Genomic DNA, 5,213 nt, shown 5'->3' on the forward strand with positions numbered 1-5,213 from the left:
TAATTTTTCGATGCTCTAATAGCGCGATTAGTTTTGTGCGAATTTCTACTGTCTTTGGTATTACACGTAGTTTTGTTTTGTTTATTTTTGAGAACACACAGCTGTACATGGGCATTTGGCATCTAATGAGAAGCTGTGTCGCTTGTTGCGTTTCAGTCCATACATCGACGGGTGGAATTTTGTTTGATCTTTTTACTTTGTCTTTCTCATTGAAATTGCTCAGTTCGATGTTTTCACTGCTATCTTCGTATTCACTATCACCTTCGTTGGCGTCGCTTGCATTGTGTTCATTGTTTTCATTGTCTTCGATGTCACTTTCGTCCGATATTGTCACCGTATTTAAGACTTGGTTTCTTTCGTTTACGTTTGTATTTGCACTCGCGTCTTCACTCATACTCACATCATCTTTCGTTTGCTCGTTTGTGGTTGAGTTTGCGCTTGTGTTGGTAGCGTCGTTTTGGCTTTCGTTGTTTATTTCTGATCCGTTTGGTGTTGCTTCGCTTGTTTCTTTACTGGCTTGTTTTTTCAGCACATTTTTTTTTTTGCTTTTTCTATTTTTTACACTACTTTTTCTATGTTTTTTTTCTCGTTCTTTTTTTTCATCATTCATTTGTTTGATTGTTTGCTTCAATTCGGTAAGTAAGTCCGTCAATGCAGTCATTTGCTGCCTCATTTGGGCGAGTTCAGCTTCTAGCATGCTTGACCTTTCTTGTTCTTTCGTGTATAAATCGTGTAAATATGATTGAAAATCAGCCTCATCATCTGACAATTCGTTCTTTTTCCGTTTGTTGCTTTGCTTTTCCGTGTGCGATGTGCCTGGTTTTTCCGTTGCCGTGTCTTTTGCCATTTTATAACGTTTGTTTGAACACTTGTAACAATACACTTGCTCTTAGATGTGCGTCTGCACTCGTTAACAGCTGACGAGCTACTGACAAAGACCAATATTTATGTAGTTGTGATCAAAAATACGTACGCAATAGCCTAAGATATGACCACCTTGCCATAGTACGAATTTTCGGCCAAAAATTCGCCGATGGCCAAAACTTTGGCATAGAGGCCGAATTCAGAAAAGTGCTTCCTACATTTTCGTTAGGTCTTGGCCCCAGCAATACGTGGTTAAAATATTGGCACGCAATTCTGTTACACCCTGTATATAGCGAGTTCGACTTTCAGCACAGAGGTGCTTTCGTCACTCGCGCCTGCTGTCGCCGGCTGTGATTCGTGTAGAGAAATGTTCAATGAGACTTAACTCCGGTTGGTTTATACACTGTTTAGTACTTTTATTCACCTTTAAAGTTCGCTTGGGGCCCTGGATTCCCCAAAAACCGTCATAGTGTTAAAATGCAGTTCGAATTCCATCCGTCCATTGTGATAATTTCTTCACAATTTCTGTTCTCATTCCCTGTCAATAGTTGCTGTGAAAATTTGAATTTGCAGAACTCGCATGTCAATCCAAACGGTGAATCGACGTTGAATGTTGATGCAATTGACAGCCTAAGAACAAAATAACAACTTCTGAACTCTTTTCCGATAAATGAAACGAAAAAAACTTAGAGCAAAAAAGAAACAACTGAAGTTGCGAGTAAAAGTGACTCAAGTGGGCATTGAGCGGGAAACACGTTTTTCCCATCCTCCCGTACCCGAAAAATCCCTTTTTGGGGTGTCGTAATGTATGTCCGTCCGTACACTGTACGCAACAATTTTACGCTCAAAAAGTTTTTGAGATAATTACAATCTGTAAGAGCCAAAAGTTTTGAAATGTTGAGGATTCGATGTGATTAAATTTTGAGGGCAATCGCACCCCCTTGGGTCCCAAATATACGAAAAACCCTCAAAAAATGACACTTTTGTATGGGAGGTACCTTCAAATCTCGTCCGATCGACTTCAACTTTTCTAGGCATCTATATACACAGTACAACATTTTTTTGGTGATGTCTGCACACATTGGGGGTTTGAATGCACGATGATAGAGGACCTCAAAACAAACACTTCTGCATCATTAGTTTGTCAGGGAGACGTATTCTTAAGAAAGTTATTGTATTTGGCGAATTTTGAGTAAGCCTTTGCATAAAATAGGTCTGAAACATTAGATTTTGTTAGAAATTTATATTGATATATGCATTTTCAGAAAGGGTGGTTCCCGAGATATAGAACTAAACGTATTTGAAATCAGTGAAAAATCGACGATCCAAACTAAAAACTAAAATTTTGTTCGGGAGGTACCTAATTTCTTATCCGTTTGGCTTCAAATTTGGTATGGAGTAGTTTTTTCATGTAAAAATAAGATTCCAATACCTAAGTTGCTGTTATATCTCCAAAAAAGAATAGTCGCCGAACAAAATTTTCCATTTTTCATTGGTTTTTCTACCGAAGTCAAAAATTTGTTCGGGAGGTACCCTAATAGCTTGTCCTATTGTGTTGAAATTTATCCAAGTTATGATTTTTGATAGAAAAATGAGATTCTGAGAGATTCATGGCGATACCAAAACCAATTTTATTATTTTTGACGTCTTTTCTGTTTGAAAAATCCTTGACTCATCTCACGTCCTTGTGGATTCTACTCAAACTAGCCTTTCAATACCCATGCGAGGCAATTAATTTTCTTCGTAGAGATGCCACCTACGAGATGAAGTGTAAAATGTGCATACATGTGATGTATTCGTGAAATTTTAATGAACTACATGCAAAAAATGGTCAGAATCGATGATTTTTCACTTTTTTCGAATACGTTTAGTTCTATATCTCGGGAACCACCCAAACGATTTTGATGAATGGGGTACCAAAATTTATGGAAAAGTCTCGCCTTTCTGAAAATGCATATATAAATATAAATTTCTAACAAAATCTAATGTTTCATACCTATTTTATTCAAAGGCTTACTCAAAATTCGCCAAATACAATAACTTTCTTATTAATACGTCTCCCTGACAAACTAATGATGCAGAACTGTTTGTTTTGAGGTCCTCTACAATCGTGCATTCAAACCCCCAATGTGTGCAAACATCACCAAAAAATTGTTGTACTGTGTATTTTGATGAAAAAATGAGATTCTGAAAGTTTCATTCTGATCGGATCTGCAGAAATAAATTTTTCTTTCCCAAATATATGAAAATTAGCCCAAAAAGGAAACTTTTGTATGGGAAGTATCCCTAAATCTCGTCCGATCGACTTCAAATTGTACTGGGCATCTATATTTTGATGAAAAAATGAGATTCTGAAAGTTTGATATCGATCGGATTTGCCTAAGTCACATTATCGAACGAACGTATGACTTTCCGGGTCCTACCGATTTTTCTCTTTTTTCCCGCCAAAATTCAACTTTTAGACATTCAAAATTATTTCTCATTATTATTTTTGAATTCTTTGTACCCGAAATGGATTAATAGCATAGCTTGGTGAGATTCGATAGTGAATATTTGCAAACATGTATTGCCATATTAAACTGCAGAACACAAGCTCATCATCAGATTTCCAATCGGCAGAAAATATTATTGTGTCTAACCATAAGTCATTGATTGATATAAAGTGATTATAAAGCCTCATTGTGACTTTCATACGTGTGTGTAAGAACAAAAAATTTCAAAAATTGTGAAGTTATAACAGCGTAATGATTTATTAAAATTGATATCAACTGTTACGTGATCGCTTTCGTCACGAGGAATTACTTCGAAAGAAGTTTTTTTTATTTGACAAAATTCATGTGGTGTCACTAAGAGGACCTCAATAACTTTCAAATAAGCCAATATTCATGTAGTTGTGATCAAAAATACGTACGCAATAGCCCAAGATATGACCACCTTGCCATAGTACGAATTTTCGGCCAAAAATTCACCGATGGCCAAAACTTTAGCACGGCATAGAGGCCGAATTCAGAAAAGTGCTTCCTACATTTTCGATGGGTCTTGTCCCCAGCAATACGTGGTTAAAATATTGGCACGCAATTCTGTTACCCTGTATGTGAATTATGAATTTTTAAATTTGTCTAAATATTTTAAAACTCACTTTATAATTTGTCACAAATTGAATAACAAACTTAGAGAAAAAATGGTACAATGAAAATCTGCTTTTTTCAAAACAAAAAATTCGATCACGGAATTCTCATTCAAATTTTCAACCATTCCATCTATTTAAAAAGAAAGAAGTGTTTATTATTGGCCGATTCATCGGCCACTTGGCGACGCTAATAATATTGGAATATGTTTTAACCATTTTTCCCCTTATAATTGCATGTTGGACCCCATTAGTTGGGTACTTTCGTCACTCGCACCTACTGTCGTCAACTGTAATAAAAATAACATCACTGTTGAAAAATTCTTCCGAACGAAACCTGCAACCAAAAGGCCATTTTTCAACAGGAATTCTTGGTATAAGCAGTGTAAGTTTTTTTTCATAAAAACGTTTGGTGAAGATAAATTCGTAAAAATTTCCTTCGAAAATTGATTTCCTTTAGTTCAAGAGACACCCTGTGAATAAATTATGCTTCGAACCTACGTCATTTACGTGAACAGATGCTACAGATCACAGATCAATGTAGACAATTTATATCATCTTCAACGGAGTATCGAAACACATTGATTATTCTGAAGATTTTTCAACACGCTTACTCAGATACGCATGTTGCCTGAACACACACAAATATAACATAAGTGTATAACTATCAAATTCAGTTAGTCTTGCTACATTTGTGACTTCGTTTAATCTTTTGTTCATCAATTTATTTCTTATCAATGCTGTACGAGTGCTACTAATCAAGAATATTCCGTTCGAGCTCAGTTTAGTTCAGTGACTGTAGCTGAACACAAGTTGTAATCCTGACAAAAGCGACTCGAATGTTGTCGATACTCATACTGTGAAGTGTTATGTGTAGTGTGTTAATATATTATTGCTTTGTGAGAATTGATATGCACAGAAATTATAATTGTGAACTCTTGCTTTATTTCAAGACGTTTATTTTTCCTTCACCAAAAATTTCCTTCTTCTCAACGGATTTGCATTAAATTAAAACACATTTTGAATTCAAAAATATTCATTTAAAGTTCAAATGGCAATTTGATTAAACAACCATTTTAGTGGAACAGAAAAATATAATGAATGATATTTTCTTTCTATTTTGTCGCAAAAAAATTATACTTTTGTTTGTTTTTAATTACAAAAAAAAACTCTGAAATACTAGGACTAACTAATTCATTTATTTTAGTCCGACTTAGAGGAG

General features: G+C 35.3%; 1 long non-coding RNA gene across 5 annotated transcripts; it reads right to left on the reverse strand.

Moving 5' to 3' along the window:
• Positions 1-668: 668 nt before the first annotated feature.
• LOC129572028 (uncharacterized) lies at positions 669-4,897 on the reverse strand. Of its 5 annotated transcripts, XR_008688382.1 has the most exons (4): positions 4,489-4,897; positions 4,208-4,281; positions 1,289-1,415; positions 669-1,212 (listed from the first exon to the last, which is right to left on the reverse strand). It is a non-coding gene; the product is annotated as an uncharacterized LOC129572028 (long non-coding RNA). The 5 variants fall into 5 exon arrangements; XR_008688381.1 differs by having other exon boundaries at positions 669-1,415; positions 4,493-4,897; XR_008688380.1 differs by having other exon boundaries at positions 669-1,415.
• Between the last annotated feature and the right edge of the window lie 316 nt (positions 4,898-5,213).

Source organism: Sitodiplosis mosellana, unplaced genomic scaffold (assembly GCF_009176505.1).
Source record: "Sitodiplosis mosellana isolate CC-2019 unplaced genomic scaffold, AAFC_SMos_1.0 Smas_scaffold_4002, whole genome shotgun sequence".
NCBI classification, from domain to species: Eukaryota; Metazoa; Arthropoda; class Insecta; order Diptera; family Cecidomyiidae; genus Sitodiplosis; species Sitodiplosis mosellana.